The following is an 11,730-nucleotide window of genomic DNA, read 5'->3' as shown; positions in this document are numbered from 1 at the left end:
ATTTAGAAATGTTTGCACAGCACCCTCTGGTCATTTACTAAAGTGGGTCTAATTAATGCACAGCTATTGTGTACAAAATGCTCTGCTCATTTACTATAGTGGTCTATAGAGAAATTGTTTTAATGAGTCAATGTAACGTTTTCTATAACCGCTCCTAAGATTGTCTTGTGTCCAGCACACATGGGGCATCGTGTGTGGGCAGAGCCCTTGGTGCTATTGGCACTAGTGGTACTTCTATTTGGGTAGAAGTTGCTGAATGTATTTTCAGACCTGACATTTTCTCTAGTGCACAGGTTCTCAAACTCTGGGCCTGATTCAGAGCCGGACGCTCTGACAAGAGCGCTCGCTCTGAATCAGGGCCGTCCTACCTAAAATTGGAGCGGCCTCCGCTCGCATAGCTGTGGGCGACCACCCACAGCTTATGTGAACTGCCAAAAAGATGGTCTCGATGGTCAAGACCGTCGCGACCATCGGGCTTGCGACGAGACCCTTGCGGTAGGGTCTCATCTGCCGCAAGCCCTGGAGTGATTTTGGCTCTATCAGAGCCAAAAACACTCCCACCGACATCACTAGTGATGTCAGTGGAGCCGGACCCAGACGGTAAACGTTCGCATGGGAACGCCTCCGTCTGGGCAGCCACGCCCCTGGCACGCCCACCAAAGGGGGCGTGCTGTCACTCACTATCGACAGCACGCCCCCTTTGGTGCAAGACCCATAACGACGGCTTCCCCGTTGTTATTCGGGTCTCGCGCATGCGCACGACGGAGCAGCCTCCGTCGTGCGCATGCGCACTTGGGCAACATCGACCCGCTTGCGAGCGCTCGCGAGTGGGTCTGAATCAGGCCCTCTGTCCTCTGGACCTTCGAACAGTGCATGTTTTCCAGGTCTCCTTACAAAATTGCAAGTGAAATAATTATCTCCACCAGTGACACTTTTGAAATGTGTCAATGAGCAATGAACACACCTGTGCACCTGCTGGGTGACCTGGAAAACATGACCTGTGTGGGGGTCCTGAGGACACAGTTTGAGAACCTCTGCTCTAGTGCTACAGTGTAAGGTCCTCCTGTAGTCTCGGGACATCTGAAAAGAATAAAACCATAACGTTTACAGTGTTATTTCCCCTAAGGTCAGTGCTCATGACGTCACTAGCGGAGCCTTCTCCCTACGGCCTCTGCAGCAAGTGCACGGTCAGTCGGCTGACCCGCCCATGCACACAGCACGATGCCCCCATTATACATGCAGATTGGGCATCGGCTGTGCAGCACAGCTCATGCGATATGTCTGTGATCGACATCGTTCACAGACATATCGCTTGTACACACTGGCCGTCGCACACAAGATATATTTGCCGATAAATTGAACGGCCAATATATCTGCCAGTGTGTAACCAGCATAAGTCACCTTTCACCGAAGTGCTTTCTCTAAAGATCTCACAACATCCAGTGACAAATAGTAATAGCTGAAAACAGTCCTTAGAAACCTTAGTTACTACCTTTTGTTAACTCCGTTAGCTTAGTATGTAGATGTGATTAGTCCCACAGTGACACTAATGTTTTATTACTGGTTATTTATACAGCACCATATTATGCAGCATTGTAGAGAGGATATTTAATCCTTCACAACAGTGGAGCTTACACTCTTCTTGCTGGGTACAGACACTGCGATATATTGCTTGTTCCATCGGCTGGCGATATACAGCGAATCTGTACACCTGATATGTCTGTGAATAACATCGTTTAGATATTTCAGGTTGGGCCTGCGGCACAGTTACGCTTCGGCTGTGCCTATGGGTGACCTGCTAACCATCGGTACACCGGTATGGATTCCTACCTGTCGATTGCTACCTACCTATACCTTCTTAAATTGTCGCTATTTAGCGTAATGAGTCGTACAAGAAATAAATGCTTTCAGACTTTGAGTGTGGTTCCAAAGCACAAAAAGTTATTATTCAATATAAAAACAGAAGGTTACATGCTGTGATCAAAATACAATTAGCGCAAATAAATCATACAGACCCAAGGTACAGTTGTTATATACGCACGTGCTCTGGACCCAGATACCAGCATCAATATAGAAACCTCCGTCATCAGCAAGGCAAGAAGACTGGCATCCAAGTTTAGAGAGCCGACATATATACTCTTACAGGGATAGGCAATACAATAGAACAGTTTGGCATGATTCCATTGGTTCTTCTGTTACAGTATAGTTCTTAGGTCAATTCGAATGGACACAAACCAGCCTCCAACAGCCCTTTGTGTCATTTTTCCCCGCAGCAAACTAAATCTAAGCTGGTTACATTACAGAGTACATTGTAATGTTTAACTCTCTATAGTCCATAGTTTGCAGACACATGTTGTGATCTTCTCAACGATGGTACCGGAAATCTGCAAAGACACAGTGGATCAGTACAACACCAAACACTGTCTGCTTACCATGCACTAAACCTTAGATATCAAATTACATTTATTTCACAACATTAATAATACTGAATAAACCTTGAATATTACACTTTAATGCTAGGGAACCTTTTATGCAAGTGTGCAAGTATTGGGGATTTGGGAAAAGACGCTAGTTAGCGTTGTGCGACTACGTGTTTGTGGAGTATACCATGGTGCGTGTTTTGCAGGGTTAATCATTTTATATGTTTTAGTGACTGTTTATATGATGAGGACTTTTAACTACTTTCTATTGCTTGGGAATCGCACAACGCTAAATAATAGCATCGCCGTATGTACTTTTAATGGGCGAGATTCACTAAAATGGCGCTGGGCGGCCAGTCGCAAAATGGCATCTCATTGCCATTCGCAAAATGGCGTTGCGCAGCCAATTATCCGACTTCGACAGTCCACCCTTTGATAGCAAACAACATCTTCCTGTCTATCACCTCCTTGGTATCGCTGGTATCGTTTGTAATGTAAGTGCAACATTTTACACCAAATTGGGTGGCCAAAGTTACACAATACCCTCCAGTGACAGCTGTTAAATAATTTAACACTAATCTATGTTGCACAAGTTCTATCTTGTAAGCTTGCAACTCCCTACCTGTATACCTGAATGTGTCATCATACATCTTGGTGATATCTATTAATTTAGCAAGATCTTGGATATATCTAAAAATTATTGTACCCCGACTGATCCTGGTGGGATCCAATGCTGCCAAAACCTGAAAGTCAGTTGTCTCACTAATTAACTGTGTGGCTTTATGCACGTCACCAGGTATCATATTTCTTTTGTCTCTGTGTTCATACTCTGTGTGATGATATGGTGATGGTGTGTTTTTATGAATACCCAGCATTTCACCATGTGTGAGGGTCATAACTTCTGGAACTACTCTTCCCAGATAACACAAACCTTTCGGAACTCGGAGAGAGCCACTTATACGCTTTCCTTCCACATATAAAATATACATCATCAGGGAGAACATAAGGAATATAATGCATCATGATCATCCAACACATTTCCCTCACAAATAATCCTATCTCAGGTTCTCCCATCTGGCTTATACATGTTTCTGGTTGTATAACCCTAGCACAGTACCCTTCTGGTATTCTGCCAACCATTTCCTTGGTGTTACTTAGTGTATATTTATACCAGAAGTGTCTTCCACCTGACCTAATTGTGCGTAACAGTTCATAATTCATAGGCTCACGGTCAGCCTTTTGTGAGAAGGTAATCGTCTGGTTATTCCCAGTCACCTCCCAACTTCCTGGTTCATTGGAGTTTGTGATGTTTAAACATAAGTGTTTTATCTGCCTGGTACTGGTGGAGTTTAAAATGAGGTGGTTTGGTATTAAGAAATTTTCCATCCAGTGTCTTCCCTTTTTGTAACTCTAAAACCTCAGAGACGTTTAATAGGAATGGCACTAATCCTACATTATGCTGTCTTTGGGTCATGTGAAAGCACACCCAACAGTCTGTTTGGTTTAAAATTTTGCCCATCATGGTGTGATAATCCTCTAAAGGATACAAACCCCAAAACTGGTTATACTTAGGTTGACACCGTTGGATGCATCTCTCATCAATTACGGACCCACAGAACTCACACACACATACAATAATCCTCAGACGATAGATCTTCACACTGTCTCCGAGTATCCAAAATAGCAGATCTCTTAACAATTACTGTACTAAGATTGGTCAGACACTCCCCTCATTGGCATAGCACTCCTCCTCTCGACTCCACTCCATCAATACTGCCATTAGCTCCCATCTCCTCTATCGGTCCCCCGTCACAGAAACCAGAAATCCCCGAACAAACCAGGATGATGGAAACTCTGGAAGATAATACAAAAATGAACACAGCAGACCAGTCCATTGCCATAGCAAGGACCTACAAATTTCTTTAGTTCAGATATCTCACTGCAACCTTTTAACCCTACCGGAACAAGCTCACGATCGACAGGTCCACGTTATCTGCCTCGTCTCCGCCTTGTATCCCCACCGGTTGGTTGACCTTCTTACAGTGAGTGGAATGGACCCAGGTATCTCTCTCCGTCATCTTCAATGAGGTTGTACTTGTCAGCAACACCTGATATGGGCCTTCCCACCGATCAGTCAACCTGATCGCAAGAAATTTCTGATCATAACAAATTCTCCAGGTTCAACATCATGACAGTTTGTTTCAGGCATATCATGTGACAACAATTTCAGTTTCTGCTGTTGCTGTTTTAACTGTTTACTCATTGTTATAAGATACCTTACAGTTACCTTTCAAATCTTCCTGCGGACTTATAATCAAATGAGGTTGTCTACCAAACAGTATTTCAAAGAGGGACAGATTAAGAGGAGGCATAGGAGTTGTCCTGATACTATGAAGGACAAGTGGTAGTGCGTCTGGCCAACCTAGTTCAGTTTCCGACATGATTTTGTTTTTAATAGTCCCGTTCATCCTCTCCACCTTGGCACTGGCTTGCGGTCGGTAGGGGGTATGAAGTCGACTATTAGTACCCATCAGCTTACACATATTTTGGAAAACACCACCTGTAAATGGAGTACCCCTATCACTCAATAATTTTAGGGATACCGTATCTGCGTACAAACTCCTGAACAATTTTCTTGGCAGTGAACGCAGCAGTATTAGTGGCAGCTGAATATGCCTCAACCCAATTAGAAAACACATCAGTGCACACTAATACATACCTGAGATTCCTGCAGGGTGGTAATTGGATGAAATCAATTTGTATTACCTGAAAAGGTCCGTCAGTCGGAGGAATGTGGGATGGTTCGGTAGGGATCGTTTTCCCAATGTTTTTCCTCAAGCAGGTCAGACAGGACATTGCTCTCTTTTCCGCTTGAGAAGAAAAACCCGGTGCGCACCAGTACACTCTCACCAATTTGCACATACCTTGCTTTCCCAAATGAGTCACACCGTGCGCTGCCTCAGCCAGGCTTGGGTAGTACACCTTGGGTGCCACTGGCTTACCTTGTCCATCTCTCCAGAGTCCAGAAGACTCTTGCCCACATCCCTTGGACTTCCAGACTGCCTTTTCCTGAATGGAACATAAATTTTGCATCTCAATTCATTTCAGCATGTCAATTGTTTGAAAAGTCATCATTTGTTCAGTTGGTACATTAATTTTTAACCCTGCTGCCCATTTTGCAGCTTCGTCTGCCCTGTTGTTGCCCAGTGACACTGGATCATACTCACATGTATGGGCTTTACACTTAATTACCGCCACTGTCTTAGGCAATTGGATTGCTGTCAATAGTCCCTTTATATGTCTGGAATGTGCAATTGGTGTGCCTGCTGCTGTCATAAAATTTCTCAGACGCCATAGAGCGCCAAAATCGTGTACTACCCCAAAGGTGTACCTAGAGTCAGTGTAGATTTTAGCAGATTTACCTTCCACTAATTCACACGCCCTCTTTAGTGCCACCAGTTTCGCCACTTGGGCCAAGTGTGGTGGACCTAAAGGTTCGGCCTCTATAACGACCTTGTCATTTACCACAGCATAACCTGTACATAACTCTCCAGTGTCAGTTTGTCTATGACAACTCCCATCCATGTAATATGTCACATCTACATTTTCTAAAGGTGTGTCCCGTATGTCAGGTCTTGCAGTAAAGGTTTGATTCAGATATTCCATACAATCATGTGCATCAATATACCTGCAGAACTCACCTTTCGCCAGCGATTCACCTCTCTCCACCCTTTTTGCATCATGTTGCACATATGGTAAATACGTAGCTGGGTTTAACGTACTGCACCATTTGATGGTGATGTTTGCAGGTGCTATTAAGGCTAGTTCCCATTTGTGAATCTAGCTGAGGAGACATGTCTGGTTTGGGCAGAGTTTAGCAAAGCAGATACAAAATGTGGAGTATAGACAATCATATCATGGCCTAGTACCACATCCTCACTCTTACTGACCAATAAAGCAGTTGCTGCTACACTTCTTAAACACGTTGGTAGTGATCTTGCCACAGTGTCCAATTGTGCACTGTAGTATGCTACGGGCCTACTGGCATCACCATGTTTTTGTGAGGACACCTGCTGCACAACCATCAGCTTCCGTACAATACAAATCAAAAGGTTTTTCATAATCAGGTATTCCCAATGCAGGTGCTTTTGTCAGACTATCCTTAAGATTAAGGAAAGCCTGCTCTGATTCCTCTGTGTGTATGACACGATCGGGCTTTGAGGAAGAGACTAAGGGGGTCATTCAGACCCGGTCGCAAGCACCGATGTGCTCGCAACCGGGTCGATGGGTAGCCCTGCGCATGCTCAACGGCCGCACTGCACGTGCGCAAGCCCCGTTTCTCTCTCGCTCCAGAGCTCGCTACAAAAGGGGTGGCTGTCGATGTTGATTGAAAGCTCGCCCCTTTTTGTATGCGGGCCGGGGGGGTGGTTTCCAAAACGGAGGTGTTCCTAAAGGAACGCCTACCGTTTTGTGGGCGGCCGCACTGACATCATCAGTGATGTCAGTGGGGAGCTTCCTGCTTCATCAGAGCAGAAAGCTCCCTGGGGCTTGCGTGTGCCCAGATCCTACCTTAGGGTCTGGTTGCATGCCTCGATGGTCGCTAGCTAAGCTGTGGGTGGTAACCCACAGCTTAGCTTGCGACCAGGAGGCCGCACCAAAAAAAAAAAAAGCGCCTGCCCTCATTCAGAGAGAGCGATCACTTCTTGCGACCGCCTCTGTATGAGGTCCAAAGTCCTGTAATGGCAAGGCCAAAATAGAAAAACCTGGGATCCACATTCTGCAGTATCCACACATTCCCAAGAAGGTACGAATTTGCTGTTGATTCTGCGGCAGTGCCTTGTTCTGTATGGCTTGGATTCTGTCATTTGTCAGATGTCGTAACCCCTGGGTTAGACAATGTCCCAAGTATTTAACCCTGGACTGGCATGGCTGTAGTTTGTCCTTAGCAACCTTGTGTCCTGTTTGCGAGAGATGAAGCAATAAAAGTTTAGTATCATTTAAACATGACCTAAACGAATCAGAACATAACATAAAAAGAGCTATCGATCTGTCAATCCTTTCCGTGTCCGGGCCGGGTTATTGTATTAGAACAGATCCATTGGCAGGTTGAAAAGATTGTAAACAGTCGTGTAAGGCCTGGGAGAAGATACTGGGGCTATCTATGAAACCCTGGGGAAATCGTGTCCATGGATATTGTACTCCCCTGTATGTAAAAGCAAATTGGTACTGACAGTCAGGATGAAGAGGTACAGAGAAGAAAGCAGAACAGAGGTCATTGACCGTGAAATGGGTTGCATTTGTTGGGATCTGCATAAGAATGACAGCTGGATTTGGCACTACGGGAAATTGGCTCTCTACTATCTTATTAACCCCTCTAAGGTCTTGTACCAGCCTATCACCCCTCCCACCACTCTTCTTCACAGGAAAGATGGGACTGTTGGCTACGCTTGCTGTACGGACTAAAATTCCCTGCTGTAATAATCGCTCAATTATGGGATAAACCCCTAATTCTACCTCCTGTTTTAATGGGTACTGGGGATTTTTGGGGGCTTGCCTACCGCTCTTTAGATTTACTATTACGGGAGCTACGTTTGCCATTAATCCAGTGTCCTGTCCATCGTTGGTCCAAAGTGAATCTGGAATTTGGGATAACATTTGATCTACCTGAGATGGATTTTTACCTGAACCGGTAGAGTGATACATTATCCTTTGGGGAGTGTGCAACATATCTCTCACCTTGTGCGCAACTCTCTCTGGGATATCTAGAAATATACCATCAGGGGTACAATATATGACACATCCCATCTTAAATAGCAAATCCCTTCCCAGTAGGTTAGTAGGAGCCGCTGCTGCCAGGAGGAAAGAGTGCCTGGTATGCAATGGCCCGATAGTGACCTCTGTGGATTTGGTTAAAGGATAATGTTGCACTTTACCTGTTACACCCATTGCTGGTACTGTCTCGCTGGTCACCTGTAAATTAGGTGGAGATTTTATCACTGATCTGGTCACCCCTGTGTCTACAAGAAAAGGATATTTAGTACCAGCTACATCAACCATCATCACTGGTTCTTCCCTAGTACTTCCCGTTAACCTGACTGTCTGTAGACTACAGGTATGACCTGACCCCTAGCGATGACTCTAACTCTCCATACAGCATTTAAGGCCACAATTGGAGCTGGTGACTGTTGTGGATTTCCTGTACTCTGTGTATATCCCTTATGGGGATATCTAGGTACTCCCTGGTTAGGGGGTCCTACCTTCTTCACCTTACAGTTCCTATTTACATGTCCGACGGTTGCAGTTATAGCACCTTCATGAGTGGGGTGGGTGAAAGGGTTGCTGTGTGGGTTGAGCGGTAGGGAAAGATTGTGGGTGTGGATAAGGATGTTGAGGGTAATATGGTGGTTGTGGGTAGTATGGGTTTTGAGGCTGTGTGTGATAAGTGGGGTAGGGCTGTGTTTGTGGTGGTGCAGGATTGGTGAGAACGTGTAGCTGTGCAGGTGCATGTGTGTCTGGTGATGTTACAGTCATTCCTTCTAGAGCTTGAATACTAACAGCCATTAGCTTCTCGCTCTGGGTCTCTCTCTTTTTGAGGATGTTTTTATCCTGTTCAATAGCAGATTCTATGAGCGTGTCTACAGTAACTCCTCTCCAGCCAGTTAGTAAGGTCTGAACTCTGGTCTTTAGGTTCTCTTTCAGACCATCCATAAGTACAGTGATGATCATTCCCCTGTGATGAGTGCTATATTTAATATCCTCTATTCCAGTGTACTGGGTGATAGCCTGCAGAGCTCGGTTACAATAATCTTCTGCAGATTCACTCTCTTTTTGTTTTATGGTGAAAATTTTACTCCAGTTAACTACTACTGGAAAATATATACCCGATTGAGTTACAATGTGGGAAATGTTACCTTGGTTTACTTGGTCTGTTACGTGACCATCTCCATCCAATACGCAATCCGTGATAGACTTTTTCACGTCGGTATTGTGTGGAAGACAAGCCCTTAACACCACTCGCCAATCTTAATGGTTGGCTCGTGAGCACTACCCAAATTTTTCAAAAATTTTTGGCATTTGGCTAATTCCTTTTTAGGATCAGGGAAATCATTCATTATGGAATTTAGCTCCGCTCTTGTCCAAGGACAATGCATTGCTACCTCCCTTGTGGGCATTACACCATTCGCATCCGCATTCCCACTTGGAACAGTTATTGTCCGGATGGGATGCAGACCGGCTGCACTGCTACCTTTGACCTTGTTACCTGACTGGAGATTTAGTCTATTACTGCTACGTATAGGGTTAACAAATTCCTCTACGGGTGCAGTGGATGTTAACACTTCCTGTACAATCACTGATGAAGATGGCGGCACCACTTGTGCTTGTTGTGGTGGAGCATCTAACATGTGTACAGTATGGGAAATGGCAGACATAACAACAGGTTCATAATCCACATCATAAACATTTTCTTTGTGATTACTCAAGAGAGGGTACAAGTTACTTGTTAAATTTTTAAGGGTTTTTACAACAACGGTACCTGCACCCCCATCCGCATAAGGCGGTGGTGGTGCACGTGAACCACTGGCAATACCTTCCGCAATGCTACCTTGCTGCACCGCAGTTTAGCGCTGCGCGTGCACTCTCCTGTGACGTGCTCGCAACGCTAGTTTGCATCGCGTGCACGCCTTTAAGCCACGCATCCCCCTCACGCTGCCACAATTTTAAACACTCGTTATATTTTACCTCTTTCATTCGAGAGCGCACCATATAGATGCTATCTCAGACATTGTTCAATACCTCCTTATCAAAGCTGCCAATTCTGGGGAACGGTCTAACACTCTTCATCGTCATTTTAAACCATACATCACAGTACTTAATCGCATAAGCACCGTACTTAGTATGCATAATATGGCGTGCCGACCCAAGCGGCGCTTCTAACAGCAGCACATCTAACATCTCTACCATTTGCTTGGCTCCCATTCTGGGAGAACCCTAAGCTTTCAATAGAGATTTAGACTGGTGAAAGACAGTCAAGATACTTTCACTTACCTGCGGACGATATTAACAGGATGCGCCCACACACCTATGGAAGAATAACCAGGCTGCTTCCACGCACCTAATCCCTTTTTGACTACCTTTCAACTGCTAGCATGTAGGTATTCCAATAACACTTACCCTTTCATCCACCCTCTATTCAGTTCACAATCACAATTTAGCCAAAACTGTGCGGTTCAATTACAATGCTCAAATAACCCCAACTGATCACTGAAGACTGTAATCACACTGAGAGCCGAAACTACAACAAAGACAACTACACCTGCTTATGTGTATAGACTGCGGTATCTACTACCGAGCCACTAGGCCGACACCAGGCACCTAGCACTTAAGGGTCCTACGATACCCTTAACTAGGGAACATGTTACCCCTACCAACAAATATTCACTGTTACACACCCATTACCTGCGCAGAAATATACACGTTTTCCCAGACAATGGCAACACTGATCAATGTATTTACAACAATGCTATCTATCAACATCACCGTGCACTCTCAACGGCTTTGTTTAAAACACACGGCAGCAATACAGGAAATACATATACGCTATTGTGCGACTAGTCGCATACACAATAATGCGACTACTACACAAAATGTATTATTACCCTTACGCTATTGTGCGACTTCCCCTTTTTAAACATAAAAATCTTATCAATGAAGGAAAACAAACTTTTTCCTTCCTTGTCCCTGGATTCTTAATCAGCGCCCCTTAAACCACAATAACGGGTAGCGGACTCTCAGCAACAAAGTGGTAGCAGATTTTCGAAGGCACAATGCGTTCTCCTGCTATGGCGCCTCCACCCTTTTGCTGAGAGTTCGCTGACCAAGTGTTACTAAGTGACCGGTAGCGTGATTCACACTGCGAGGCCCCAACTATGGATTCCTACCTATCGATTCCTACCTACCTATACCTTCTTAAATTGTCGCTATTTAGCATAATGAGTCGTACAAGAAATAAATGCTTTCAGACTTTGAGTGTGGTTCCAAAGCACAAAAAGTTATTATTCAATATAAAAACAGAAGGTTACATGCTGTGATCTAAATACAATTAGCGCAAATAAATTATACAGACCAAAGGTACAGTTGTTATATACGCACGCGCTCTGGACCCAGATACCAGCATCAATATAGAAACCTCCGTCATCAGCAAGGCAAGAAGACTGGCATCCAAGTTTAGAGAGCCCACATATGTACTCTTACAGGGATAGGCATTACAATAGAACAGTTTGGCATGATTCCATCGGTTCTTCCTGGTTCT

This window comes from Taudactylus pleione, unplaced genomic scaffold, assembly GCF_031769625.1.
Source record: "Taudactylus pleione unplaced genomic scaffold, aTauple2 ptg001463l, whole genome shotgun sequence".
NCBI lineage: Eukaryota > Metazoa > Chordata > Amphibia > Anura > Myobatrachidae > Taudactylus > Taudactylus pleione.
Note: the sequence above shows the minus strand (reverse complement) of the source record.